The 12,063-nt window shown below is 35.0% G+C and overlaps 1 long non-coding RNA gene across 2 annotated transcripts in view; it reads right to left on the reverse strand.

Annotated features, from left to right (window-relative positions):
- The window catches only part of LOC136048901 (uncharacterized), a 112,458-nt gene that overhangs the window by 18,353 nt on the left and 82,042 nt on the right, over positions 1 to 12,063 (reverse strand). Inside the window, exon 3 of one of the 2 annotated variants that reach the window (XR_010622238.1) lies at positions 2,276 to 2,380. The exons of the other annotated variant lie outside the window; for it this stretch is intronic. This is a non-coding gene — a long non-coding RNA (uncharacterized LOC136048901). Of the gene's footprint in view, positions 1 to 2,275; positions 2,381 to 12,063 lie in introns of those variants that run through there. 2 annotated transcript variants of the gene reach the window in all.

A 12,063-nucleotide genomic window follows, 5' to 3' on the forward strand; every position in this document is an offset into this window, starting at 1 on the left:
TCTGAAGGTGAGGTAAAAAAATTAATTCCTACCCACTCTGATTAACTTGCTCTGCAACGCAGTTTTAGCAGATATCCCCTCTGGAAAAATTTCTTAATTGCTTCCTGAAGGCAGTGTGCCTGTGACTAGTTCTTGACATTATTAGGGAAATATTTTACTGTGATTTTGGTGTTGTGTACACACTGCATTACTTAGAGGGAAACAAATCTCAATACTCATATTCTTAATTTTCTGAAGTTTAATAATTAAGATGGAATGAAGAAGTCAACTGTCAATTAGATGTATTTTATGAGCGACCTAAGTGATAAAATCTTGCGTTCTAGCACATATATCAAAAAATCCCCCAAGTATGTAGACCTTCTATCTCTAAAAGATGAAATATGTTACACTTCAGCAAATTCAGATTTTTAATGCAGGTATGAGGAGATGCAAATATGTATGTAATTACAAATATATGCATTATATATATATATATATATATATGAGAGGGTGTGGGTAATTAAATACCATACAAATATTCCGAGGTGTACAATGTAAGAAAGCTACCCAGATTGTCATATATTAGGGGGAAAAAAAATCAGCTAATAAGATCTCTAAAGTGTCAAAAGATTACGGAACACAGAGGGTGAAGAAGGAAGCACCAGTAACATGATTTGTCATTTGTGTGCTTCTACTACTTGGCCCACTTACAGTTCCTAACAAGTGGCTAAGCCAACTCAAGAAAACAGACTTTGTCAGGTTACAGTGACCTGTAGAGCATTTCATTTGTGCAGATAGGAGCTAAAAAGCAAAACTTTATACTTCACAGATAAGCTTCACATGTAAGAATAAACTGCAGTGGACCCTCTAGTAACCTTTCTATCTTCCCATTTAGAAAAACAATCTGTACATACGTTGCAGCCATCTTAAGAAAATCATATTAGGGAAGGTAAAATAAATGCAACGAAAAAGGTCTTAGGACTTTTAATTTCAACAGTAGCTCCTTTTAGGAAACATTATCATTGTAGGCAACACCTAGATAGAAGAATGGGCTGTGGGCTATTATAATGTTGTTTATTAAAATGTGATGAACCAAAACCACTGGATATGACCACTGGGATGTAGTATACCCTGTGTGTGCATGTCACTTACAGTACACTCAAATGAACTGATGATGTATTACCCTGTATTGCACCTAAGGGGTTTTAAACAATCACTTAAAGCAATGAATGTAAGTATTCTGCCCTCTCTTCCCCACACTCATGACAACAATCTATTATATAATGCTGTCACAATGAAGAAAGAATATGCAAATCTGAGTCCATGAAGATGTGTCATTAAATCTGACTTAAAGAGATAAATAGAATTTCAGGCAATATTCTCTTCTCAAAATGTACCTGTAGTCATTACCACTCTCCTTTCTATTTGATATATAAAACATTTTTGTCTTTACTTTACCTACTTTATTTATCCATCTGCTGTTAGATGAAAACCACAGCAGACACAAAGGAGGAAGAGATACCATACAATGAAAAATTGTGTGTTTGTGAGAACTGGAGATAATGACAAAAATAGATTGTACAGAAAGTGGATCCAGTTTGGCTCAAATGTCATGTTAATTGAGAGGTTTTCAATCCTGAGGATTTAGCTTTCTGCAGAACTTTTGTAGCAAGATTGTATGTATGTGTATATATATATATATATACATATATATATATATATGTATATATATATATATACACATAGATATTTTTTTGTTAGCCAATCACACCATACTTGGCAATTCCACAGACACTAGTGCTGGTGTGCAGACAGAGATGGGGAAGTATTCTACCCTTCAATCCTTGATCTATGTAAGCCAGGAGCTGGGAAAAAAAATAGTTGAACTTTGGATTCTATGCCAAGGTCATCCTTATATTCTAAGATCATCCTTGGTAAAAAGAAAACATCCAAGCCAGATAACCTGTGTTGCAAAATGATACCAGGAACTTAACATTTATATGTGCCTTCTGAGAGATCACACCAGTAACAGCTGTACTGAGTTTGACTATGCTGCGTTACGCTTATTGCAAATGGGGCATGGTACACTAATCATCCTTCTTGCATTAAGCCAGCTAATATGACTAATGGAGCATAACTGCAAAGTAGCAATTGTGTATGTATATTTTTCCAGGGGGTAAATTAAGAGAGATCTCCTTTCAGCCATTTTGCTAATAAATAAAACAGGGAGGTGGTACCAATTGTCACAGATCAAGGATACTTAATATTCTTACTTCTGAAAATCAGCACTCATCAATGTTCCCTTCCCTTGCTTTTCTTTTTATTCCAGAGAGGTTTCCGTAGCAACTAGGTCATATGCCCAGTTTAATCTTCAAAGCTATAACATTACAGTGGATTCTTGCTACAAGAGAAACAAACAGAAGAAGACACTTAGAATTTGTAGCCTCTTACATATAACAATAACAGGGCTCTGCGAAAGGATCTCTGGAAGTAAGACAGCAAGGCATGTGAAAGGTTATCATCCTTCTCAGTCCTGAAGGTCTTTTCCAGCCTGAGCAATCTATGATTCTCAGATGGTGAGCAGCTGGTTATGGACATCAACCTAGACAGGCCTGGAAGCAACTCAGTTCTATAATTTGTCCAACACGTAGCAAGGGACCTTAAGGGACATTGGCAGCATTTCTGGAGGTGAACAGGTGACCTGTCACTAGTCCTCCATAATATCTTTCAATTGCACAGTGTTCACTCATCACTGCTTCTCATTTAGTCCAAATTGAGTTGATATGATTGAAGAAAGAATTTCACCAGCTTGTGGAAAGAATGTGTGATTTATGCTTCAGCAGTGTTCCCAACCAAAACATTTACAGATGTGGAGGATAAACAAGGTGAAAGGAGATGAGTATTTTTCACTTTTAAATATAGGCTTAGATAACAAGAGGCATCTGGTTTTATGGGATTTCAGGTCATAAAAGTTAACATCTGAAAACAAAACAGTTTCTAACATGAGTTTTATATGGCAATAGATACAATAAGTAATTTGATACAGATGAGTGCACTCCTATGCTACCTCTGTGCAAAACAACATCCAAAGTTCAGAAAATTGTTGCTTTATTTTTTTAAGCAGAGCAGTGTACACCACATGAATAATCTGACATCCCAGAAAACTGCCTCCCAGCACTAGGGGAAGGATAAGTAAGAACTTTTTTTCCTGCAGAATTCCTTCTCCTTTTATTTCTCATCATATAAAGTCCTACACACTCTGTTTGTCTACTTTTTCATCCGCCTGAAAAAAAAAAAATAGGTATACAATATATAGGGAAAGTACAGAGCTTAGCAATAAAGAGGTTCTTGATTTAATTTCTGGGAACAGGTGTCATGCTTATTACAAACAATCTAAAATACTAATACGTAAATGCATAATTGGATTGAATTGAGTTATTGGCTTGTTTTAAAGATATATTTTTTTAATATATTAATGGAATAAAGTTCAGTAACCAAAGCACACAGTTAGATCTTCCTTCCCTCAAAGTATTCCAATCAAATGTGCCTTTTTGTGCCGGAACTTACAAAAAAAAAATACATTAAAATTGCAGGACTAGATATATCAGAGAACATTAGTAACTATCTAAAAAACTGTGTGTGCAACCGTTGGAATGTTTGTGGGAGGCTGAACTAATTAAACATGACTTAATTCCTAATCAAAGTGAAATATTAAACACATCTTTCACATAAGAGAATGAGAAAGTGGGTTGAATTTAATGATGAGAGAAAAGTTCACAAAATGAAAATATCTGCAGAATTGTTATATCCTCTGTTTAGAATTGTTTATGATCTGGCAGTTAATGAAGCAGACCAGATTAAATGTATGCTTTCATTTTAATATTTGATACCTAATAATATACTACATGTTGGAAAACTTTGGAAAAATGAGGTTCAAATTCTCTGTACACCATATTGAGCACCAAGAAGGGAAATTCTTTAAAAAGAGAAAAACTTAATTGTACCATAAATAGCAGACTCCTTCATAATTTCTTACAGCTATCCAAATCACATTATGGCCCAGGTCATAGTGTAATTTAAACTACCTTCATTGACTTTATAAAATCTTGCTTATCACTGGAAATCTAAAAGTTTTTATTTCACTTACAAGATTTTCTCACTTCTCTATTATTGCAGCAATTGTCTGGTTCTTTATTGAAGGATAACAAAATCAAGTAAAACAACAACAAAATACCAAAAAAAAAAAAAAAAAAGAAAAACACCAATGAAAAGTAGAAACATACAAAACTAAAACAAAGAAACAACAAACAACTCCCCTTCAAACAGCAGTATAATCTCACTCATTTTTCTTTTTCTTCTTTGCCTTCCTTTTTATTTAAAATTTTTTGCCACTAATGTATATCTAAACACTGCAACAAATGTGCCACCATTAGTAGAAGCATTCATTTCTTCCACAGAATTTCACTCATTACTGTGGACTCTTACTGGAGTTTAGTTCATTGCCACAATACAGATGAGAATGCTGTCACGCTCCAATATAAATCTCAGGAATGAGAGATTTATCTCTCATTGATCTCAGGAACTTGTCTGGTCACCGGGGGGATGGGAGAAAGCCAGGAAGCTTTGCAGCAAGCAGGCACTGTGCGGGGGGGTTCTTCCAAAGAGGTTTTTCCCTCAGGGAAGTCTCTTCTCAAAGCCTTTGGTTTAGTGGTGCCCAGAAAACCGACCAAGCAACTCAACACACCAATGAGTTATGTCAAGCAGCTATTCCCCCCCGTTACACCGCTGGGTGCATGGGGGATTGCTCCACCAAACATGCACTCCAAAGAGAGAAACGAATATATTTTTAAAGGTATAGCACTTGCATATTCATCATATTCCAAACTCTGGTTATCAAGGGGATTAAACCTAAGGGTCAATTTTGCTGTAAATTTTCAAACCTTGAAGGGGAAGAGCTCCTCACCATTCCTGTGGGTGTTTTGTTTAAGAGAAATATCTATTTGGTTATCTTGTTTGGACAACAGGATGTCTGTCCTGCTTTCTTATCAACAAGTTTAGCTGCCTCCATGTTCTTATATTATTTTGATTTATGCCCACCCCAATTTCTTTTGTTCTCTGTTTTTATTCTCTGTTTGTGTAACATATCTAGCCCAACAGATAAATCAACAGGGAGTAGCACCTTCGGTGCTATGCACAAGTATTATCATCCTTCTCAATGATCAGCTTCTCCAAGCCGTACCCCGAAAAAGACTCCTTGTCCCTATTTCTGTTTATCTTTACAGCCATAAACAGAGACATTGAGGTGCCACGACAACCATCTAGATGATTTGAAGTTTTCAGTTAGTCTTATAACCAGAAAGGCCTTGTGAAGAAAGCTTTGAGACAACAAAAGTAAAAACAGTTTCTGTCCTTCACAAGTGCTCACAAGTTACTTTTTCACAGCTGTATTACAAAGATAGATGCTTACTCTGGTCATTTGACAGGGGCATATCTAGGCTGATGACAGAATATAAATATGCATATATATAATTTCTTAACCTGTTGAAAAGATCAGCAATGTACAAAGGAACATTACTGATGTTTTCAACAGGTTAAGAAATTGGTCATCAGCCTAAACGTGGTGCTGGAAAAAGGATGGAAAGTGAAAGAAATGACAAATTAAGAGAAAGAAATATGTCAGATTTCACAATTCCTCTAAAAATGGATGGAGGCACAATGGGAACATTTTGACAGCAGGCAGGATGCTAGAAATATTGTCTTCCTAAGACTACTGATGCTCCTTGTTCAGTTTTATAGGTGGCAATGTCTCTTTCTGAGGTTGTTTAGTATTGCCACTTAAAAGGTGAAAGATGAGAGAGAGTAGAGAGAGAAAAGAGGGACATGGGTGAAAAACTAGATAGGATCAAAGAGAAGCACGATTAGATGAGAAAAAAATATAGCTTAATTTTTAAAAGGTTAAAAGTTCTATTAAAACATTTTGTAAATGCATTTGTATCTTCTTCCTTCTCTACCCATAAGCAGATGGTAATGAAGAACCATTAGTAGCTTCAATTTATTTGTCTATTGGACTTTCTTCCCGCTTTCCTTCCATTGATGAAGAGGTACTGCAGTTGCAAAAGGCAGAACTGTCCATGAGCAAAGCAACAAGTATAAAAGCATCACTGTTTAAGACCATTTCTTTTTAGTGCAGTACATTGGTATTTACTGACTTGCCTCAGTAAATCTTGGTCAATCCAAAGCAAAAACCTGATTAGTCCATGCCATGAAAATGTCTCTGCAAGCTATAAAGCTGAAAACTGTGGACAGTTCTGAATTTGACTGTTCCTGAGAAAACACAGATATATTTCACAAATTACTAAAGGCAAGAGATAGCTGGAAAACACAAGAGAAAGTGTCTGTCCATCTGTAAGTGACCAGAATGTACATGTATTTTAAACCAAAAAGCAAACATCTCTTACTTAAGTAGGATTCTGAGAGCATGTAACTTGTCATACTGCAAAAACTCCTGGTACACTTTCCTAAGCAGCAGGGAGGGCTATTCCTCAATGAAGAAATTTCACAAAATTTCTTTTTTGGAAACAAGTCTCTTTCCTATATGTAGGTATTAAAGATTTTTGACAGTTAAGTATTAATGGATTGGAAGACACAAAGGAATGTGCCGTACCATGAAGACTCTCCTTACTCAATTTCAAGATAATCAGATACTGGAAACATTAATTGAAAGAAGAAGCCCTGAAGGCAGCTAAAAGTTACTATTGTGACAAAGAAGCTATGGCATATATTCTGCTTTCTTTGCTTATGATAGCTACAAGTTTATTACAGGAGCTGCTAGGTCTGATTCTAATTCAATTGGTAAATATCTATCAGTTTTACAACACAATAATACTTCTGTAGTTTTGACAAAAGAAAGGCTGCCTTTCTGCCTTATTGGTATTGCTCCTTGGTATCAGATGATCTTTGGGATTTTCTCCTCAGGGACGCTAATTCGTTCGCAAATGAAAATGATTGCTGATTTATATTCTTTTATCTATCTATCTATCTATCTATCTATCTATCTATCTATCTATCTATCTATCTATCTATCTATCTATTTATAAAGTAGGGATCTATTTAAATTTGTTCTCTTGATATATCAATTGGTGATTAACCCTTTTTCCTGCTGTTTGCCATTCCTGTGGAACTGTGGCCACAAGAGGCTTTGGATGGAGAAGAGTGTTCACATGCTACAGAACAGTTCATGAGTTCCCCATGAATTTCTGTGTATTTCTTTCATGAAATTTAAATATGAATGTCACTCCTGTCAACATGTCAAAAGCAATAACACAGATTTTCCAGCAAACTACTCATATCACCACCAAAGCAGCAAAGACATAAGGGATGCATGGTTGCAGTTCACAATAAGATACAGGAGAAATGATCTGACATGAGTTTGACCATCTTTAGATAAGATTTATTGTGTTGACACCAAGTGACAACCAGCAATCATACAACCACCAAAACTGAGTATCAGACAGCTGATTTCGTCTTTCACTTCACATAGAAGCAGCATAAGCTAGTTTACAGAAAAGTGAAAGTTCAAACTCTTCTCACTGAACGTTGGGTGTTACTGTTGCATGCATTTATTTTGCTTTATGAAAAGCACTTTGGAAACAGTAAAACTACTTTTAATAAGTTACTTAAGATGAAAAGTGAACTTAGCTGAAGAAACTCCTGTGGTCCCTTTTGTCTAGGCATAGAGTTATAATCTTTGATTGTGTGATTGTATCCTGTTTTTCTTCACAGAAACACTACCTAACTCCATACACAACTCAAATGCACAATGAGACAGAGTTCAAGTCTGGATGTATAAATATCAAATGATGAACTTTTTATGTCTGTAATGTCTTAATTGACATCTCCATAAAATAATTATGTCTTTTCAAAGTAAGATGAAAACAATATTCTTTGTTTTGATTGAAAGATCTGTATTGGTGCTGCAGCTTATGACAGAATATTGGCAAGAGTTGTGGGGAGGGTCTTTGTGTTTCCACAGGCTTCATTATATCAGCAGTAACTGTTCTTAACACCATATGAATGTGGGCACAGTAATCTGCTGAAACTAATGAAAATAAAATCACAGTCAGCGTAGAAAAGAATTACCTTTCTCTTGAAAATATTATAATCAAGTTATGAAAACAGTTGGGAGAGAGGGTAGAGTTACTTAATACCAGTCAAGCTTTAACTGTAATGAAAATCTTCAGAAGTTCTCCTTTTTGCTGGTTGATAGTGTATAGATTTTTCTCCTTAATCCTTATTTTAAGCATGGTGTATAAGAAGTATAGCTTTCTATTATATTAGATTTGATTGTAAACATGCACTGGTGGAATGAGTAGCTCATGAGAGGTGTTCAGATCAGAGAAAGCAGAAATTGCTCAAATTCTGACATTTGAAATGTAACATCTATAAAACAATGACTTTTTTTTCCTAAGAGAAGACAGTAATTTATTGCATAATTAATTCTTTCTATGCATTTCTTCTCTTTAGAGATCCTACTTATCATCTTTTCCTGTTCCATATGTAGGTTAGCAACAAAAAACATTTCCAGCACATTTTTTTATAGTTAGATGACTGCTTTAAAAACCACACCAGCCTCAACCATACATTTACTATGGATATCTGAGAAGTATCTAATAAATTACACAAGTTATTCCAAAACTTGTGAAAAATGCCAGTTTGCCAAAAATGAAGCAAATTTAGAACAGATAGAGCAATTGCTTTGGAAACTGTGGGTGATCGGAAAACAGCTCTCTCCAGCATCTCATTTTATGTTGGGGTCTTTTTGTCAGCAACTCTTTTATATTTCTTACATTTCTTTACACAAAAAAGTTCCTTTCACAGAAAGTTTGCTTTCATTTCGTATCAGAAAATTAGATATCTTCTATCTCAAATTTGGAGTGAGTTGACACATTACATTACAGATCTGAACTTGTGTTATATAATTGAAAAATACCAAATCTACTAATACAAGAAGAGAAAGGGACAGGAAGTACTCATCAGTTTAAACTCACCAAGGGCATAATTTATATAGAAATTTAAAAATGAACACAGAATAGGTAGGAATAAAGAATGATGCAATACTTTTTCATGTAAGCTAGAGAATGCCAGATCAGCCTGTTAACTTTAATCATCATTTTTTTTTCTGCATTGATGAAGTTCAAAAAGAGTGCAATAACTGGATTTAATTAAGGTTTTTTAATACGGCTTATTTGAGATATTATTTTACTGTGGAATTTGCAGAAGAGTTGTAAGATAGGTATTATATTGATGGATGGGAAGATAGTTCTTAAAAATTAAGATGCTAGAAATGAAAGAGAGAGATAACTCATGGAATTCCTTGGGAATTACTGATGGAACTAATTCCATTTTCTCATTCCATGTATTGGGAAAAAATGTAGGAAGATGTTGCTAGCCATGTAACGCTAACTGCCAGTGAATTGGCTTGCTGAACAGGAAGGACTGAGTTACACTTGAGTCCATTGTAATTACCAAAATGCAATAATGCAAAATGAAAGATATGGGCTTTAGGACTTCTTCTAGAAGCTGTGAGTTTATCAGCTGAAAATGGCTGATAAAAGCATACTCTGCTGCACTGGCTAATTGGAGGATAAATATCATACTATAAAGATTTTTTTATAACACAATCATTTCAGCAGAAGAAACCAGGTGATAGAATGAAATTCCAGAACATGTCTCTAGGGCTAGTGGCAAAGTTCTCTGAAGTAACTGGAAAGATTACTATTAACTTCAGTGTGCTTTAATTAGAAAACATGAAATGCAAATGTCATTTTAATACATATTTCCTACCTATCATTAACTTTTTTGATAGAAATTTGAGATAAAAGGGAGGGAAATATAATAACAGTATTTAGGTAGTTGTAATGTAGGCTTACCGATAATTACCATGCAATAAATTGCTGAACCAGATAATCCTTTCAGTGATAGTCCCAAAGACTACTCAGTCTCTGAGTAAATTTCATTAACCTTCAAGTACCACTTAACTAAATCCTTCTTTGTGAATGTCTACCTCACTTTAACACCTTTAAGTTGTTTACTGTCTAAAGAAGAATAGAGCTGGGAGAGGTCTACTAAGTCTCTAGTATGCCTAGTATGCCTCTCTCCACTGATAAAATATATGCTCTGTATTTAGTGACATGCAAATTCTTACAATAAAATAAAAAGAAATCAGAGACCATTACAGGGTTTTGTTCTTTATAATTTAATGCTCTGTTACAGTGCTTTTGCAAACAAATCCTTGGTTGCCAGAGTTAATTAATACATCTCTTTTTATAGAGGACGTTATCATTGTTTCTTACAGATATTTATAAAAAGAAGAAAAAAAAAACTGAAGCAACTCAGTTTGGAAAAATATCTAACAATTCTGAAAATCTACTTATGTCAAAAAAGGGAAAGAAGCATGATTCTGCTTTCAGAGAGGGAAACCTGGTTTAGAGCAAATGTTCCTTTAGCTCTGGATGGAAGAAACAGTGAGGTGACATAAGTTGAAAAGCTGAAGACAAAATAAAACCTTTCAAGACAAACAGCAAAGTGGAGCTGATTAAGATGGGTTAAGGCAACATCTAATATGTTTCAAGGATCTCATTCTGGGGAGTTCCATACTTATGCCTATCTGCAATGGCAAATTATACTAAGCCCTAAATTTACTTCCAAATTTCCCAAGAAACAAAGGAGATCAAGAAAGTTATCTTCCCTTGGAATTTGCTGAAGAATTTCTATAGTACTGGAGAATAACATTAGAAGGGTGCTCTGGTGTCATTGAGACAACCTGAGGAAAGTATGGTACTATTTTAGGAAGCAAAGACAAGCAATGTGCCATTCGTAGGAGATTTTATGTACCCTTATAATTTGCCAAGTAAATCTCAAACAGATTAGAATTAATAATGATTTTATTAAAAAGATGAACAAACATGCAAATTAGCATAAGCCAAGCTGCTACAAATATTATGAAAGCTAATTCAATGACAGAAAGCAATGTCAGAAGTAAGATGTTACGAACATGTCCAAATCATCAAACCAGAGGATATTCAAAGTGGGCAATCAAACAGTACTATAGATGAGGAAATTACTTTGTCATCTTAAATCGTGAAAATTTATAGAGAAGAAAAATTTTTGCTCCTTGAGTACTCAGCCAGTACTTCAGACTATTGTATTTGTTCTTGCTCAGAAGAATGAAAAAATCTCTTGGATATAAATGTTTGTGGGGTAAGTCTATTCTGAGCTCAGATTGCAAGAAATGTTGTCCAATAATTACTACTTAGCTCTCCTTCAGGAAGTATAAAAATACTTACAAAAATCTGATTTATCATGTTCTTCTTTAGTGTCTCCGTTTCTATGATTTATTTTCTTTCATCTCTTTAATTTTCCCTCTTCAGATAATAAGATATGCCCTTTTGAAGATTATGCAGAAGTGGGACAGTTAAACACACACCAGCAGCATCTGAAAAACACCACTTTTAACTCTGGGGAATATCGACTAATCAGAGGGTAGATAGGATTTTCTTAAATGAAACTGATAGGCAGTTCTTCCACCAACAGCCATGGATTATGCACATAACATCAGAATTTAAAAAGTCCATAATGAAAACAAATTTTGCTTTATCTTTCTGGGAACAAAATCCTAGCTAGCTGTTCACAGAACAGAGAAAAGGAATACGAGTTAGCCTAATTACAGGAATTTTATAAGCACCTTATCTGTGGAGGAGATGGTCATCACTTGATAAGAAAACCTGGATCACTGGAAAGAAAGCAAGTCTGGAAAACACTGACAAAGAGGGAAGAATCACCCAGAAAGTACATCTCTTGTTATAGTACAGACTTAGAGAGGACTATGGTGACATATATCTCTCTCCGACCCACACAGAAATGCAGTTTGATCCTTGTGCATTTAAGTACAAAGGGATTCTAGAAGTATTCTCAGAACACTATTTTATAGTGACTAAGGAGTGTAAGTAAACAAGGACCTGCAACAAGTGATACTCACCTCTTATCACAGCCACTTTTCTTTCCCTAAATTTCTGTGGCTACCTG

Source organism: Cyrtonyx montezumae, unplaced genomic scaffold (assembly GCF_038088225.1).
Source record: "Cyrtonyx montezumae isolate F1298 unplaced genomic scaffold, pur_monq_1.0 scaffold_0, whole genome shotgun sequence".
In the NCBI taxonomy this organism is placed as follows: Eukaryota; Metazoa; Chordata; class Aves; order Galliformes; family Odontophoridae; genus Cyrtonyx; species Cyrtonyx montezumae.